General features: G+C 45.6%; 1 long non-coding RNA gene and 1 pseudogene across 2 annotated transcripts in view; one reads left to right on the top strand and one right to left on the bottom strand.

Annotated features, from left to right (window-relative positions):
• The window catches only part of LOC311601334, a 178,099-nt gene that overhangs the window by 58,804 nt on the left and 100,477 nt on the right, over nucleotides 1-18,818 (bottom strand). The gene's annotated exons all lie outside the window — the stretch shown is intronic.
• LOC311601938 (melanoma-associated antigen 10-like) lies at nucleotides 17,391-18,316 on the top strand (annotated as a pseudogene). The gene is made up of 2 exons: nucleotides 17,391-17,496; nucleotides 17,681-18,316. The product of its transcript is annotated as a melanoma-associated antigen 10-like (transcript).

The raw sequence follows: 18,818 nt of genomic DNA, 5'->3' as shown, positions 1-18,818 counted from the left end.
GTTAGAGCCATGGAACATAGCATCCAAAGGGGGATTGTGCTTTGTAAGCAGAGCATTGGCTCTTTATTGCAACCTGGGGACTATCTATCTGCTTAGGCAACCTGTGGGTTGTTAGAAACTGGAAAATTCAAGTGATGAATGAAGTGGTCCTTTAAACACTATATATCAGTCTCCATGGACCCCAAAGCCATAAGCCTTATAGGTCATTAAGATGCAAGGGACACATTAGGGACCTCCCAATGACAAACAAATAGGGATAGTTGATGATATGCCAGAATCTTTCAAGAGAGCAGTGAAAAGCAGCACATAAATATCACCCAGAAGATCAGTTACATCAGTCTGATACTTTCAGTTATTATGTAATGAGAGTCAGATATTTTAAAACTTTTATTTGATATACTTCACAGCCTGTTTTTAATTGCTTAACTTGGACCTTATGAACTTTAACAGCATAATATTGCCTTTAATTTTTGTTCTTCATATGTCTTATATAGCTTATCCATCCTCCTTGTACTTTAAGTAACTTAATTGGGATTTTATAGGTTATGAGAAGGCCTCTTGGTGTTTTTTTCAAATATGTATCTCTCTCAATCTTTAAATATACAAACCCTTGTTTATCAAAATATTTTTAGTTTATCTGCATCACATTTTTTTTATTTACTCCATGAGATTTAATAGTACTATAGCGAAAGCCCCATCCCAACTTTATATAAAATTTCCTGAGAAGGCCTGCTTGGAACAACTAACTATTCCTTAGGAAATTGAGACCCAACAGAGGCTACCTACCTTTAGCAACTCCTTATCCCTAGCAACTTTAACTTTGCTGTTGTTGTTGAAATTTGTCAGCCATAAACTGTTAGTTTTTGGAAGTACTACACTGCTGTTATGTATCCTGTAAAACTGTATCAAAATTAAACTAATCAAAACATCAAAATCATAACATAAACATCTCTTTGGGTCCAGGAAATTGATCTCATAGGTAGTTGATAGGGTGGGTGGAGAAGAGAGGAAGGATACATTGTAACTCTCTTCAAGGACATGTTACCAGCTCACTTTTAGCCTTTATTTTTTTGTATTTATCTCTTAGGCTGCTCTGTTCTCCTTGTCCCTGTCACAGAGCCAGAAGGCTATTCTGACGGACTGACCCAGGAGAGGGGTTAAAGGACATATGGAGAAAGAAAAAACACCTATGAACCTGAAATGGGAGGGTCAAATCCCACATTCTAGAGTCAGCCCTTTGGCTTAAATGCCACAGGTCATTTTGAGAGCAACAGGTGCTCTGCTTGGATTGATGGGAGCTCATTAGACCATCTGGCATACAAGAGTGTTTCCAATTATAAGTTGTGTAGAAATTGATCAGAGCAGGACAGAAGATAGAAAAAGGACTTGAAGTAGAGACCCTTACATAAAGGTACAGACTCTTCACAAAATAGCCTCGAGCACTAAGGTCCCATTGGCCCTCAGTCCCTGCAAGTAGAGTCCCTTATATAAAGGTCAAAGAATTCCACAAAATGGTCTCAAGCTCTAGGAACCCAGAGCTCCTGAGTCCTCACTTTTGCTGCTGTGTCTTAGGTGGACACCTTCCTCATGTCCACTTCCATTGCAATTCTTCCATAGTCAGGCAAGATTACTCTGAGCCAACTGCTGAGCCGAACGTGCAGGCTTTATTAGCTGTAGCAGTGGCCATAAAACTATCACCATAGCTAGGGGATGTGCCATTGCAGGCCTCACAGAGGAAGATGCTCCTGCCTAGATTCCCCTGGCAGATACTGCACTGCAACCCTCTCTTTTACTCTGTCAGTTTCTTTTAGGTCTCTTGTGCCAGGTGACTGTTACCGAGGAGCTGGGCAGAAGGGATGGTCCACCCCAAACACAGAAGACACATAACAAAGAAGAATTCCATTTAGTTTGGCTTGTCGAACCAAGGAGATTAGTGAGGTCACCACAGGACTGTGGATAATTCCAAAGCAGCTATTCCATTGGGGGATTCTGTGCTCAACTTATAAGCAGGCACACTATGGAAGCATTCCACTCAGCTTCTTAAGAGGTTATAACACAGAGAGTCACAAATGTATACCACTGAGGGCTTCCTTCGGGCTATACACAGGAACATATGCTCTTCCAAAGATTCTTACCATTGGGAACTGTTTCATTAGGTGAAAAGAGGAGGAGTTTATCGACCAAGGGGCCCTAGAGGATCCCATGATGCCTGCCAAGTCCATGTGTTCTTGAGGCCTCAAAGCTCACCTTTCCTCTTTTGAGGACCAGGCCAAGGCTATGATGTGAGTGGTCACTTTTTGAGGAGGGGGCAGAAGGCTGAATCCTCACTTGAACTTCATTTGGCAGAGAACACCTGTAGCAGTGGGGCACTGTGACCTGCTGAGATAGAGTAGTGGGTGGGGGCTGTGGTTGCAAAGGTCAGGGAAGGGCAGTGGGTTTCAACCTTCCTAATGCTGGGATTCTTTAACGCAGTCCCGCATGTGTTTCGTTGCTATTTCACAACTGGAATTTTGCCACTGTTAGGAATGGTACCACAACATACATAGCTGGTGTGGGGGTCGTGACCCATGGGTGGAGAACCCTGTCTGTAGGGGTGGTGAAGTGTTGTACATTTTCAAGGAGAAGCTGTGAGTGCTGAGCTAAGGAGCTGTAGATGTGTGTATGTATGGCAGGACAGAAGCTGTCTCTCCTCGAGTAGCTTGTGCTGGAGGTGTTGTGAGTGGGGCTGTGATGACTTAGGTAGTAGTGGAAGGCGGGGCTTGATGCTGAGGTGCAGCTGAGGTTGATGATGTTGGCATACTGGGTAGAGCTAGGAGCTTTGAGCAGTGACAGGTCTGCCTCTGGTCTTGCCAGTTGATGGACACATTGATGGCTGGGTGAAGTTTAAAGTATTGACAAAACTACTGAATGCAGTGGAGAAGAGGGAGCCTGTTTGTGTGTGCTGCAGCAACTCTTGTGGGTGGGGCTGTGAGTGCTTTCCTAGGTGGGCTGGATTTAGACTGGATATTCCTAGGAAGGGCCAATCGTCTTACCTATCTCCTTTTTGGAAGGAATATTAAGTGTTCACGAGTCCAGCTCTGGCTATCTCAAGTAGGCATATTTGGAGTTATTAACAATGTTATGCCCAAATTTTGAGAGACTCTCTGAACAAACCACCCAAGAGGCGAGTCCAAATGCAGTGGAAAGGATCTCTTTATATTGCAGGGTCAAACCCAGGACACACCTCCAATGCGCTGATGCCGCAGGTGCAGGGAAGTAGCCTGGAGTCTCAGTTGAGAGGGCTTATTAAATAAAGGTTTTAGACAAAGAAATGGGTTCTACAGTATAGGATTGGATGACATCTGGGCAGAAAAGCTGCAAGCAGAGAGCTACAAGACTTAGAGTTTCATGGTTGGGTAATAGGTGTAGGGGCAAGTTGGCTTATAGAAAAGATTGGCTGAAGCAGTCATGGGGGCATTAGGAACTTTGGGCTGGCCTCTCCTAATTGGTTGTTGCTATGTGCCAGACCCTAGCTGCTGAACTTGAGGAGCAGAGTGTGTGTTTGGACTTTCCCAAGGTGAGCTGATTGTGTTGCCAGGGAAGATTTTTTCTGTTTAGGCTAGTGTGTGCTTAGTCTGGAATCTGAGTTCAGCTTTCGGATAGGTTGAACACAAAATGGAGTTTCCTTTGCAAAATGGAGTCTCTTTTTCAAAAGGGAGTTTGTTTGGTCCTTCCAAACAGGATAGTTTAGACTGAGGGTTTTATTTCACATTTTAACCCGTTTGTGAGTGTCTGCAGATGCAGGCAGATACCCTGAAAAGGTTATTCCGTATTTGTCATATAAGCCATTCAGTTGTAGAATAATATACTTTCCGTATCCTAGATGGCATTAAACAGGAAACTATAAAAACCCAACATCTATAGGAACTCAGAAAATGGTAACATCAGGTTGTTTCAGTTCCCTGTAGGGATTATGAATGATATTCAATAAGACTACAAGTCCTGGCTCAGAGACCCTGAGTTCAATTTCCAGCTACTAAATATGTGGTTCACAACCATATATAGTGAGAACTTGTGCCCTCTACTGGCGTGCAGGCACACATGCTGTCTAAATAATAAATACATATTAATAAGAATTTTTCCTTTAAGATCCTAAGGTACAGCTTATATTTTAGCACTTTGAAGTCACATAGGTTTTTTTCTAGGGCTGTTTAGTTTTGTTTTCTATCTTTGTCCTAGTGTCAGATGGTCTCCTGAACCAGACCAGGTATATTGGAGGACATTTTAAAACAAGTGTGCGTGGGTTGGGAGACAGAGTGTCTAATCCAACTCCAGAGCCAGCTCTTTAATAGAGTATTACAGCATGAAGCAATAGAATTTCCACCAAAATTAATGAAAAGAGATGGGGAAGAATACGCCATTCTCATGAAAGGAAAAGCCTACCAAGAGGGCATTCCAATTCAGAACATCTTTGACAAATATACAAGGACACCCAGATTTATTTTTTTAAAAACTGAAACAAAAAGCAATAGTAAAATCAGAACACAATTTTTATTAAAGGTAAAATCATACAATGATGTAGACACCTCAATTGTGGGAGAATTCAGTGCCCTACTCTAGGCAATGGACAGACCACTGAGGCAGAAACATAATAGAGAAATAATGAAATCAACATATGGAATGAATCCAGTGGACCCAATGATTATCTACAGAACTTTTCACCGAAGCACAAAAGAATAGTCTTTCTCTTAGCACCCGTGGAACCTTCTCGAAAGTGGTCAGTATATAGTTGGTCACAAAGCAAACCGTATACAAAAAATTGAAATTACCCATTGTACTTTCTCAAATCACCATGGATTAAGATGGATCTCAACAACAGAAATAACAAAAACCCTACACAATCATGGAAAATGAGCAACTCCCTACTCAGTGACAACTAGGACAGGGAAGAAATGAAAAAGAAATTAAAGACTGTCTGAAATTCAATGGAAATAAAGGCATAATATGCCCAAGCTGATGGGACACAATGAAAGCAGTACTAAGAGGAAAGTTCGTAGCACTAAGCGCCTTCATACAGAAATTGGGGAGATTCCATACTAGCCACTTAACAGCTCCTCTGGAAACTTTCACAACAAAAGAGGCTAACACACCCAAGAGGAGTAGATGGCTCCAAATAATCAAACTCAAGCTGAAGTCAACAAATTAGAAACAGAGAACAAGAGTAAGAATGAACAGAATCAAGGGGCAGTCTTTTAAGAAAGACAACAAGATAGACAAAAGACACACACTTAGCCAAACTAACTAAAAGGCAGAGAGAAAATATCCAAATCAACAAAATCAGAAAGGAAAAACAGAACATAACAACACACACTGGGAAAAAAAAAACCAAAGAAATATCAATTCTTACTACAAAACGCCATAATCTACAGAATTGGAAAGTCTAAACGACATGGACAATTTTCTTGGTAGATTACATTTACCAAATCTAAATCAAGAAGACGAAAACAAGTTAAATATCTCCAAAACCCCTAAGGTAAAGAAGCAGTCATTGAATGTCTCCGAACCAGGGAGGAGGGCAGGAAAGCCTCCGGGCCAGATTTTAGCTGAGAATTCTACCAGACTTTCAAAGAAGAGCTAATACCAATACTCTTCAAACTATTGCACAAAATAGAAACAGAAGGAACATTGCCAAACTTACTCTATGGGGCCACAGTCATTCTGCTACTTAAAACACACAAAGACCAATCGAAGAAAAACAATTTCAGGCCAATTTCCCTTATCAACATAGATGAAAAAAAAAAAACTCGCAAACCGAATCGAAGAACACATCAAAGATATCACCTGCCTATTTCCCTCACCCTCACCCTCTCCCTGTTGGGCATGGAACAATATGGAATCCCCATCAAGTCCCAGGATACTGGAATACTTGTGTCACAAAAGGGCTCTGACCCCTTCCCCAAGTCCCCAGAATGCTGGATAAACCTCAAGGCTCCTTCCCTTCAGGAACCTCATAAATTGGCTCCTGGCCCCCCCACGTCATGGTTTCAGATATCCCCATGGATGTAGATGGGTATGCAGAGGTTTGAGGGGGTTTATGACCACAGTCACTGTGAACTTTGCTTTAGGACCCAGCACAAGATGCACACTTGCTTCACCCTTTAGGCCTGTGTGCTTGGGCTCTGACGCCCTGACTTGCACATTGACCAAGAAAGTCATGTGACATCTCCTCTCTAGAAAACTCTGAAGTAGACCCCATGAGCTGATTTCCACCAGGAAGGACTAGAGGGAGGGGAAGGGGCTCGTTCCCACAAGAAGACCTGCTCTGGGGCAGCACATACCACAGCCACTGAACTATACTCCTGGAGTCACCCTAAACACAGCCAAACTTCCACAGCCCCCCCTTGGGACCTAGTTTTATCCTGTCATTCAGGCACTCCTCTTTCCCATGGGGAATGCCTCAATGTGGCACCTTTGCAATGGCCCTAGTCAAGGAGCATATGGGGCCTGTGTGTCCATGTGGTTCCTGTTTATCATTGTGGGCCCCACTTGGTTCTTGGCTGACCAAGGGTATCAGCTGCCTCATTAGGGGACCACCTCTCCTAAAGTACTCACCTCCCCTCAGTAAGCATGGGGAGCCCATGTCCCTTCCAGGAACATCACAAAATGGTGCTTAGTTTCCCAAAAACCAGAATGTGTGCTGTGAAGGGTGGGGGAGGGCCTCCAGACTGGCCCTAACAAGGAGGCATGGTCCATGCTCCAGGCACCTCAGATAATAACACTAGCACCCCCACTGCAACCATGGATGAAGATACTGGAATAAATATATACAGTGTGTCTTGTTGTAGGAACAAGCCCCTTCCCTTCCCTCTTGTCCTTCCCACTGGAAATCAGCCTGTGGATTCTACTTCAGAGTTTTCCAGAGAGGAGAGGACAGCTGGGTAAATTTATTATCTACCTAGATGCATGCTGCTTCCTGTGGTTCTTGACCCAGAGAGAAGAAACCTCCCCTTGCCCTGGCTAGCAGCCCCAAGCCGGACAAGCGTGAGGTACTCATTTCTGTTCCCCATGAGACCTGCCCTCCTCGCTCTTCTGGACAGCTAAGAGGAGCCAGAATGCAGTTAGTGACACCATAACAATTAGATGGGGCGAGGCTGTACATTTCTGGCCATGTGTCTCTGAGTCAGGGCTCCTGGGGACCTACCTTCTAGGAATTGGGATCAGAACAAAAGGGCTAGTAACAGCAGAATTTTAGCAGACCCATTGTATCTAGCCTGAATCTGGAGTGACAGCAGCTAAGCTGTGAAGCTGCCTTTGGTCAGTGATCATTATCTCAGAGTCTTTGTGTTATAGTCTTGAAGGTTTCTCAGAGCCTTTGCGTCAACCCAGTGCTCTGACTTGTCTGGCAACCCAGGAATTCACATATGCCTTAGGTGATGGCTCTTTCCAGATAGCCTGTAGATCAAATAGGAACTTTGGGTATGTGGAAATTGACTCCCAAGAGATGCCTTTTCTTATTTCGAGACAGAGTTTTTCTGTTTTTGGCCTGGTTGTCTTGGAACTCACTCTGTAGACCAGGCAGGTCTTGGTCTCACAAATTTCCAGCTGCTTTGGCATTCCCTGAGTGAGTGCTGGGATTAAAGGCAGTGACACCTTTTTTGTGTAAAATAAAAAGAGATTTTAGGGCCAGGTGTCATGGTGCAAGCCTGTGATCTCAGAACTAAGGGAGACAGAGGCAGACAGATCTAGGTGAGTTCAAGGCCAGCCAAGACTAAAACATGAGTCTAGGACATACAAGTCTACACACAGGACAAAAGAAGGAAGAGAAAAAGTGTGCGCGCGTGTGAGAGAGAGAGACAGAGAGAGAGAGAGACAGACAGAAGAGAAGAGAGGAGAAAAGAAAGAAAGAAAGAAAGAAAGAAAGAAAGAAAGAAAGAAAGAAACCCTATCTATAAAAGAAAATAAAGATTGCTTCACCCAGATAAAATCTGATAATCACAGAGTAGTAAGTAGTTCAATAAGATCCCAGAAACCATGCTGAGCAAACCTTCCTGTGTGTTTTTTGTAACTCACTTTTAAGCAGACATTTGTTCTACTGAAGAAGCCAGGAAGCCTGCAGGATGTTTGTTGTGCTCATAGGCATCAGACACAGCTATCTGCCCATTTTGCCTGACAGAAGGGAAGCAGTTCCTTTTGGTGAAGGGGAACTAGATGTCTTTGGACCTAACAGTCCAGAATTTGTTGACCAAAAGGGGCAGCATGGTCTCTTCTGTAAGTGCTTCTCAGCTGAAGTTAGGGTTGTTACTGGAGGCAGTGACCTCAGAGTGAGTCAGCAGGCAGGACAATCAGAGGACTGACTGTCTCTATGCTGATATCAACTCACACAGTGGTGACACCTGAATAGGGCAAGGGAACACTCCCTCCTCTGTGTTCCCTCAGGGATGGCCACTTCTTTTGGCAGGACCTTGTGGGGGATTTTCTCTAGAAGCCTCCATCCTATCCAGTGAGTGCCACTTCCCCTCTCCAACCCCAAACTCTCAAACTGCACAGACAGGCACCAGAGCACCAAACCCCAGGTTTGCATGGCCTGTCCTTAAGGAAAACCCCACTGCCTGTCATGTTGTTGAGAAGCAGCAGAGCATCAATGTCAGTGGAGTTTCAGGGCACACAGGGCATGTGACCTGGGCTTCCTCACTGAGCTCACAGCTTAATGGCAAGAAGGGGAGGGCCCAGGAAGAGCAGCACAGAGCTTGCCAAGTGCCTGCCTCCACACTCAGGAGGAAGGAGGAAGAGTGGGTGGCAGGAGGTGGGGCTGGCCTAGCCGTGCTTGAGACCTTCCAGGAGGGAGATCACAGCCACAGGAGGGCAAAGGGCACAAACTCTGATCCAGAGTTTCCTTGCTTTCTTCTCTTCAAGTGGATTCCAGGGCTTTCAGTGTTAGAGTCCCTGGGTGGTCTCAGCCTTGTGCTTACCAGGCAGCACAGGCCCCTAGCTCACAGTGTCCTGGCTATGAATCCAGGTTCAGGCCCAAAGACCCCCCACCCCAGCTGAGGGTATGCACAGCACCACAGAGTACTATTGGTCAGGCCTGAGCCAGCTGCTCCCATGAGACTGTTGAGGGAAGTTTACAAACATCCACTCAGGTGCCTTTGCCCAGCCCCTGACACATACTTTCTTTTCTTTTTCTGTTTTCTTTCTTTCTTTTCTTTGTTTCTTTCCATTTTTTCTGAGACAGAGTTTCTCTGTATAGCCTTGGCTGTCCTGGACTTGCTTTGTAGGCCAGGCTGCCCTAGAACTCACAGTTCTCAGCCTGCCTCTCCCTCCTAAGTGGTGGGATTAAAGGCTTGGTCTTCTGCAGACATATAGTCTGTGAGATCAGTGCAGCAGGATGTGCTAACCATTAGGGACACTATTGGATCAGGCTCATCCTGAGGACCTCTACAGGGGGCCGGGGAAAGTGTCCATAACAGCTGGCACAGAAATAAGTCAAAAAGGAGTGTCAGGAGATGGGTCAGGGCTGAATGGAGAATGAATCTATGAGAAAACTTGGAAGTAAGGATAGTGTGCCCTGCAGCAGGAGGACTGGTGCTGGCCTTGTGGGTGGGGCTGTGACTGCTGAGGTCAATAGTGGTGGGCAGGGTTTGTATGCTAGGGTGGAAGGGTGGGTGGATCTGGACCTAGTAAGAGCTAGAGAAGGAAACTTTGTGCACTGTGGAATCCCTTGGGAACATGTCCTGGCAAGGGTGGGGGAGGACCGTGTTTGGGAGTGCTTAGAGCTGAGGCAGAGAGGCAGACAGACCCAGGCAGAGGTGTAAGGGCCAAACTGGATGTGAGGGGCCCCGTGATTACTAGGGAAGCAGGAAGTATTGAGGTGCTGGGGGCGTGGCTATGGATCCTGCAGTATGGAGGTAGGGGGCTGCCAGTCTGGGAGGCTAGGTGATCACTTACAAAATTGGGCTGGGCTCTGGATGTTGACCTGAGAGGAGGCAGGGTCACCCTAAGAGCAGGATGGGGCTGTGTAGGTGTATACTAGTGTGGAGTTGTGAGAGCTGACTGAAGAGTGGTGGACTGAGCTCTCTTGCTGATGCAGGGCTTGATTGAGGTCTGGCCTTTCTCTGAGTGCTGGATTGTGTCAGTGTAACTTTTGGTCCCTACTTAATGTTCCCAGAACCACTGAAGGAGAAGGCGCCCCAGGCCTGCTTCTGCTGTGGCAGTTGACATGGGCTGGGCTGTGTGAGTGGGGATATAAGTGAGCAGGGAATGCAGAGCACCAGGCCAAGGCTATGATGTAAGAGGTCACTTTCTGAGGAGCGGTCAGAAGGCTGAATCCTCACTTGACCTTCATTTGGCAGAGAACACCTGTAGCAGTGGGGCACTGTGACCTGCTGAGATAGAGTAGTGGGTGGGGACTGTGATTGCAAAGGTCAAGGAAGGGCAGTGGGTTTCAACCTTCCTAATGCTGGGACTCTTTAACGCAGTCCCTCATGTGTTTCGTTGCTATTTCACAACTGGAATTTTGCCACTGTTAGGAATGGAACCACAACATACATAGCTTGTGTGGGGTTCACGACCCATGGGATGAGACCATATCTGTGGGGGGAAGTATTGTACATTCACAGGGAGAAGCTGTGAGTGCTGACCTAAGGAGCTGTAGATGTGTATCTGGGGTCCTGTACAGAAGCTGTCTCTGCTGGGGTAGCTTGTGCTGGAGGTGTTGTGAGTGGGGCACATTTACATAGTAGTGGTAGGTTGGGCTTGATGCTACGGTGCTGTTGAGGCTTATGATATAGGCATAGTGGGCAGAGCTTGCAAGCCGAGGTAGGAGCTTTGAGCAGTGACAGGTCTGCCTCCTGTCTGGCCAGTTGATGGACACGTTGAGGGCTGGGTGAAGTGTAAAGTGTTGGCAAAACTACTGAATGCAGTGGAGAAGAGGGAGCCTGTTTCTGTGTGCTGCAGCAACTCTTGTGGGTCCGACTGTGAGGGCTTTCCTAGGTGGGCTGCATTTGAATTGGATATTCCCAGGAAGGGCCAAGCGTCTTACCTATCTCCTTTTTGGAAGGAATATTTAGTATTCCCGAGTCCAGCTCTGGTTATCTTAAGTAGGCATATTTGGAGTTATTAACAATGTTATGCCCAAATTTTGAGGGACTCTCTGAACAGACTACCCAAGAGCCGAGTCCAAATGCAGTGGCAAGAATGTGTTTATATTTCAGGGTCGAACCCAGGACACACCTTTAATGCGCTGACACAGCAGGTGCAGCGAAGTAGCCTGGATTCTCAATTGAGAGGGTTTTTTTTTTTATAGGTTTTAGACAAAGAAATGGGTTCTACAGTATATGATTGGATGACATCTGGGCAGAAAAGCTGCAAGCAGAGAGTTACAAGACTTAGAGTTTCATGGTTGTGTAATAGGTGTAGGGGCAGGTTGGCATATAGAGAAGATTGGCTGAAGCAGTCATGGGGGCATTAGGAAATTTGGCCTGTCCTGTCCTAATTGGTTGTTGCCATGTGCCAGAACCCGTGCTGCTCAGCCTGAGGAGCAGAGAGTGTATTTGGACATTCCCAAGGTGAGCTGATTGTGTGGCCAGGGAATATTTTTTTCTGTTTTGGCTAGTTTGTTCTTAGTGTGTAATCTGGGTTCAGCCCTTGGCTAGGTTTAACACAAAATGGAGTTTCTTTTTCCAAAGGGAGTTTGTTTGGTCCTTACAAACAAGATAGTTTAGAATGAGGGTTTTATTTTACATTTTACCCTGTTGGTGTGTGTCTGTAGATGTAGGCAGATACCCTGAAAAGCTTATTCAGTATTTGTCATATAAGCCATTCAACTGTAGAATAATATAGTTATCCGTATCCTAGATGGCATTAAACAGAAAACTATAAAAACCCAACATCTACAGGAACTCAGAAAATGGTAACATCAGGTTGTTTCAGTTTCCTTTAGGGATTTTTAACGATATTCAAGAAGACTACAAATCCTAACCCAGAGACCCTGAGTTCAATTTCCAGGAACTAACCCTGTGGTTTACAATGAGATCTGGTGCCCTCTTCTGGCCTGCAGGAGGACATGCTGTGTAAATAATAAATACATCTTTAAACATTTTTTCTTTAAGATCCTAAACTACATCTTATATATTAGTCCTCTGAAGTTACATAATGTCTTTCCGTGGGCTGTTTAGATTTGTTTTCTCTCTTTGTCCTAGTGTCAGATGGTCTCCTGACCCAGGACAGGTACGTTGGAGTAAATTTTAAAACAAGCATGCTTGGGTTGGAAGACAGGGTGTCTAATTTAAATCCAGAGGCAGCTCTTTAATAGAGTAGTACAACATGAAGCAATAGAATTTCAACCAAAATTAATGAAAAGATATGGGGAAGAACATGCCATTCTCACCAAAGGAAAAGACTACCAAGGGGACATTCCAATTCAGAACATCTTTGAACAATATACAAGAGCACCCACATTTATTAAAAAAAAAACAAAAAGAAAACAAAACCTGAACAAAGTTGCTACTAAACCTAAAATCATTGAACGGTGCAGACACCTCAGTTGTGGGAGAATGCATTGCCCCACTCTAACCAATGGACAGATCAGTGAGGCAGAAACAAAAGAGAGAAAATATGAAACCAACAGATCGAATGAATCCAATGGACCCAATGGTTATCTACACAACTTTTCCCTGAAGCACAAAGGAATATTCACTCTTCTTTGCACCACATGGAACCTTCTCGAAAATTGGCAGTATATAATCGGTCACAAAGCAAAGGGTAACTTATACAAAAAATTGAATTTACCCATTGTGCTTTCTCAGATCACCATGGGTTAAAATGGGTCTCAACAACAGAAATAACAAAATCCCTACACAATCATGGAAAATGAGCAACTCCCTACTCAGTGACAACTGGGTCAGGGAAGAAATGAAAAAGAAATTAAAGACTGTCTAAAATTCAATGAAAATAAAGGCACAACATACCCAAGCTTATGGGTCACAATGAAAGCAGTACTAAGAGGAAAGTTTGTAGCACTGAGTGCCTTCATACAGAAATTGGGGAGATTCCATACTAGCCCCTTAACAGCCCCTCTGGAAGCTTCTGCAACAAAAGAGGCTGATACACCCAAGAGGAGTAGATGGCTGCAAATAATCAAACTCAAGCTGAAGTCAACAGATTAGTAACAGAGAACAAGAGGAAGAATGAATGGAATCAAGGGGCGGTCCTTTAAGAAAGTCAACAAGATAGACAAAAGACACACACTTAGCCAAACTAACTAAAAGGCAGAGAGAAAATATCCAAATCAACAAAATCAGAAAGGAAAAACAGAACATAACAACACACACTTTGGAAAAAAACCAAAGAAATATTAGGTCTTTTTTCAATAACCATAGTCTAAAAAATTGGAAAATAGAAATGAAATGGACAATTTTCTTGGTAGATTCCATTTACCAAATCTAAATCAAGATCAGGAAAACAAGTTAAATAACTCCATAACCCCTAAGGAAAAGAAGCAGTCATTGAATGTGTCCCAACCTCGGGGAAGGGCGGGAAAGCCTCAGGGCCAGATGATTTTAGGTAAGAATTCTACCAGACTTTCAAAGAAGAGCTAATACCAATACTCTTCAAACTATTGCACAAAATAGAAACAGAAGGAACATTGCCAAACTCACTCTATGGGGCCACAGTCATTCTTGTGCCTAAAACACACAAAGACCAACCAAAGAAAAACATTTTCAGGCCAATTTCCCTTATGAACACTGATGAAAAATATACTCACAAACAGAATTCAAGAGCACATCAAAGATGTCATTGGCCATGACCAAGTAGGCTCCATCCCGGGAATGCAGAGGTGGTTCAATATATAAAAATGCATCAACATAATTCATTATATGAAGAAACAGAAAGAAAAACAAAATATGATCATCTCATTAAATGCTAAAAATCATGTGACAAAATACAACACCACATCATGATTAGGCCTTGAGGAGATCAGGGATAAAAGTTCTGATAAGCTGGAGCACTGACTACTTACTAATCAGTCCCAAGCCCAAGATTTTTTAATTTCCCTTTGGTGGTATTCTGAATATAGACTTGAGGTTGCCTCTCATCATGCTAGAAACAAGTCTGTCCAATATGTTTACCAAGTCTTCGGGACTGAGAAAAGAATGTCCACACTTTTACTGGGTCTCAAAGGCATAAGCCTACCCCAACTGTCTTATAGACACAACTTTAACTTTTGTCCCTAGTCTGTATTTGTCTCAGCAGGTTTTTACCTGGCTAACAGACTCGATCCAGAGCTGCTGAGAGCTGGACCTGCTGGAAGTTGATGTAAACCAGTCTCGCAGATGTGACTACTCCCTGTCTCTTCACCTGGATCAGCTAAAAAGATGCTTTTGGTAAGTGCCCCATTACCTAGCCTTTGACTACCTTTTCAGCCTTTCTAGGCCCGAATAACAGTGCCCCTAGTGTCACCAGGAAAAAAGTGACAGAAGAGAATGACTTTGCCCATTGTCCCACTTTATAGGCTGAAATGCTGAGTCAAGGGCAACTCTCTGGCAGGAGGGACAAATGGCCACAAGGAAAAAAAAGCTTAGTTCTATATAAACAGTCGTGCTTTGTGCCCAACTCATACCAAGCAAAAGGTAGGTGCCATCCAGATAATGGTCATGAGAGCACAGTACCTGGCCCTACAACAGACCAAGTTACAGGAATACCTGGCCCTACAGCAGGCCAACTCAGCAAAGAAGATTCAGGAGGACTCCTGATTGGGCCTTCAGGGCAGGTGTCAGAGGGAGGGAATGAGAGACCAGAAGAACTAAAATTGGATTTCAGGGTCACCGGGACAAAGGTTAAGAAATAGGCCTAAAGGGGAGACCAGTCATGATAAGGCATAGCTGACCAGCTGAGGGGTAAAGAAGCAGTCCGGCTGCAGGAGGGCAGGGAGAGTCCTGGAATCCTCTGTTTGGACAATGAAACGGTCAGTTCTCAGTTTGAATCTTAACACACTGACCTTTCCTCAGATGAGCTGGGTCAAGTTGCTCAACTACATCTAGGCAAGAGGGCCTGGGGCTCAGACTGAGCCTTGCCCAAGGCTGTTTGTGTAATAGCAGTCCTGGGAAGGCTTTGTGAGTTCCTGCCTGTGTGCTGGCCTGGAGTTTCTTTAAATAGTCCCTGGACTTCTCACCTGGATGAGTCCAGCCTGGGAACTCTCAAGCCTCACAGATGTCTCCTTCTCAGGTCAAGTTCCTCTCCTCCATGAGATCCTAAACCCTCTCAGGATAAGTGAGCTGGTGCTGTCATCTGTTGACCCCCGGGGGCCAGGAGGCGGAGGGGCATACCGATCTTGCGTGATGTGCACATGACCTAGCTATCCCTATCTAAAATAGGGTTTCTTGAAGTACACCTGATGTGCATTCATCTTACCTGTTCCTCTTGCTGTCTTACCTTTCCACCAGAATGAATCTGGCCAAAGACTCCTCTGCCCCACCTTTCATCCTGAGGTCCTGTAAGTAAGAAAGACACTTCCTGCCTTGCAGGGTGGACACCGGGACATAGCTGAACTGTGGCACCTCATTTTTCTTAGCTTCAGATGGCCACAGTCCTTGGGGGAAGGTCCAAACTTTGAATCCCTTTTGCCTTACAAAGATGGCCCCAACTGCTGATATGATTCAAATCCTAGGTAATAGTCATCACCACCCAGAGATACCTCACTCACCCTAACTCAAGATGCCTAAGAGAGGCCATCCACAGCAGCTTCCCCTTAGAGCTCCACAGGAAACAGACTATGGGTATAACAGTATTGTTTTAATAATTATCTTTATTGCCTATAGGTCCTGCTAGCAAGCAAGCAAGATAAAGACATATGTTATATTTTAAAATAGCCTTAGTTAACCTGGGGCAGGGCTGGTATCAATCCTCTAAACTACCTCCCATGGTGGGGCAGCATGGGATCCCTGCCTCAGTCCCATGCCCTCTGCTTCCAACAACTTCTATCAAGCTACCTCGCATCCTGTGCCTTTAGGTAAGGGACACTACATCTGGGGACTGAGGTGCTCCAGGTCCCTAGGGCTTGAGACCATTTTGTGGAATTCTTAGACCTTTATGTAAGGGGCTCTACTTCCAGTGAGTGAGGGCCTCCAGGTCCCTAGAGCTCGAGGCTATTTTGTGAAGTGTCTGTACCTTTAGGCAAGGGACACTCTATCTAGGGACAGGTCCTCTCTTGGTTCCCAGTGGTTGAAGCCCTTTTGTCAGGTTTCTGGAATGGAGAGTGTCAATCAGGTGTTTCTTATTTCAGGCCCTCAGGGGAAGAGTGTTGCTAAAGCTGGGTTTCACTTATTCGCGAACTGGGTAGGAGGGGCCACTCAGAGCCATTTTCTGAGGTGCCTTAAGAATTGTTGCTATACTATGCTGTTTGCATACACGGCCTTGTAGCTTTCAAAACAGTAGTTAAACTCCTGGAAGAGTGACAGGTAGACATAGCATTCTAAATTCCTGCAATAGTTTTGGGGGTGAGCTCCTGGGAGTGCATAGTCTAGTCTTTAGAATCTGCAGGAAAACGCAGGGGCACACCATGTTGACCTTTTTATTTTCTCATATTTCGAGTCACGGTCTCTCTGGATAGCCTTGGCTGTCCTTGACTCAAATTGTGGACCAGAATGACCTTGAATTCACAACAATCGACCAGCCTTTTCCTCCTGAATGCTGGGACTAAAGGCAAGCGCCACCAAGGCAGAAACACTTTTCGCTCGTGAGTCGCCCCTGCCAGGCATTTCCAGAGCTGATTCATCTTGACTTCTCTCTCCTCTCTCAGGAAGATGAGCCTTTGGAGCATGGGGTACCATTGGAGGCAAGAGGGAGCCAGGCGTCTTTGACAGAGGAGATAGGTATTGGCAACCAGGTAAGCTGTCATGGTCATTAATGAATATGTGAGAAGGCCCTGTCCCCCAGAGAGAGGACTGCATAAAGCATGCATGGCCCTGTGCTGATGCCTAGGGAACCCTGAGTGGGAGCTGCCACTCTTGCCGTGGAAAACTGATTTTCCAGGAAGGGGAGCTAAGATGCACTTTGGATGGACTTTGGAAGCTCCGAACAGAGCAGAGAGGAGGCCAGGCCAGGTGGCCATCACTGCAGATTCCACCACAGGGCATGATGGCGTGTGCTCCAGGCTCAGCCATCATGTCAGGGTACAGTATTGCCAGGTGTGGGAGTGTGCCACAGTGAGAATCCTTGCACTCAAAGGCACACGCAGGCCCAGAGTCCTTTGGGCATAGGGCACCCCCCAGGAAAAACACGGCAACAAGTTTTGAGAGCTGCCCAAGCTTCAGGTGTCAGATTCAACTCATCCTTTCTCTTCCCCCTGCAGGCCTGTGAGTCTTCATCCCTCTGAGCTGCAACAAGTACATACCTGTGTTCCCAAGAATATCAGCATGGATCCAACTGTCAGCAGACACACAAGCAACCTCCTAGACAGCTCTCAGTCCCAAAGCAGGGCAAGGGGCCTGGATCTTGGCCACATCACAGGAGCTGAGGCAGGTGAGGTGGAGGCCACCGCCACCCACTCAGGGCATCCATCTGTTGGAAATACGCTGGGCTCTCCCCAGTGGCCTAAGAGCCTCCTCTCCTTACTATGCCAGGGGCCCTGTCAGTAGGGCATCATCTCTTGAGTCTTCTGGCAGACTAGTAACAAAACTGGCTGACCCACTCTCTCCCTCACAAGGTGTCCTCAACAGAAAGAGAATTGATGTGGTTCACTTCCTTCTCCTCAAGTACACTAGGAAGCAGCTGACATCTAAGGCTCAGATTCTGTACATAGTCCTCCGCGGTTACAAGGAATACTAACTACCCTGTTATCTTTTCTAAGGCCTCTGATTGTTTGAGGCTGCTCTTTGGCCTGGAGATAGTGGAAAGAAACGACCTGGACCACATCTACTCTGTTGCTCTTGCCCTTGGGATCACATACCATGGCACTCAGCATGGTTTTCCAGGCGTACCCAAGACAGGCCTGCTACTAATCGTGCTGTGCATCATCTTCATAGAGGACAACTGTACTAGTGAGCAGGCCTTGTGGCGTGTACTGAACAACATGGGGCTGTATGTGGGCAGTGAGCATTTCATGTACGGGGAGCCCAGATGTCTCATCACGGAGCATTTTGTGCAGGAAGGGTATCTGGAAGACAGGCAGGAGCCTGAAAGCAATCCTCCTTCCTTTGAGTTCCTATGCGGTCCAAGGGCCCGCGCTGAAACCACCAAGATGAAATTACTCAAGTTTTTTGCCAGCATCTTTAAGCAGGATCCCAGAGCCTACCCCTTTAGATATGCAGAGGCTTTGAGAGAGGAGGTAGACAGGGTCTAGGCCAGGAGGGCCGGGCAGATGGCCCTTCTGGCCCTGCCCTGCACACGTTCTACTTCCCACACGGGCAGTTCCCATCCAACCCCAGCACAGGCAGAGTCAGTCATCTAAGTACCACACCATCATGTGACACAGGGTGGGAGGAGCTGTGTGAACCACTCTCTTCTGTTCTTCCCTCTACTCTGTCCTGTCTGGGTGGCTTGAGGTTGTCTTGTTGTTATAGAATGTTGCTACCTTTACTACAAGGCTCATGAACCTGGGATGTCTTAAGTTTGCAAATGGATTTAGCAATGCCCTTGCTGTTGTTCATTCCCTTCAGGAGAAGGGTATTATTGTGTAAACAAATGAGATTGACTTCCTTCTATGTTGTGCTATTTCTCAAGCTACCATGGCATTCTAAGTGGACGTTCCCAGGCAATGGGGAAGGCCTTGGCCTTTCCCTGACAAACAGAATAAAATGATCTCGATTGCTTCCTCAGTTTTTGTCTCCTGTTCTGGGCAACTG

Source organism: Acomys minous (assembly GCF_964271855.1).
Source record: "Acomys minous genome assembly, chromosome: 7".
NCBI classification, from domain to species: Eukaryota; Metazoa; Chordata; class Mammalia; order Rodentia; family Muridae; genus Acomys; species Acomys minous.
This window is presented reverse-complemented; position numbering and strand designations above follow the sequence as displayed.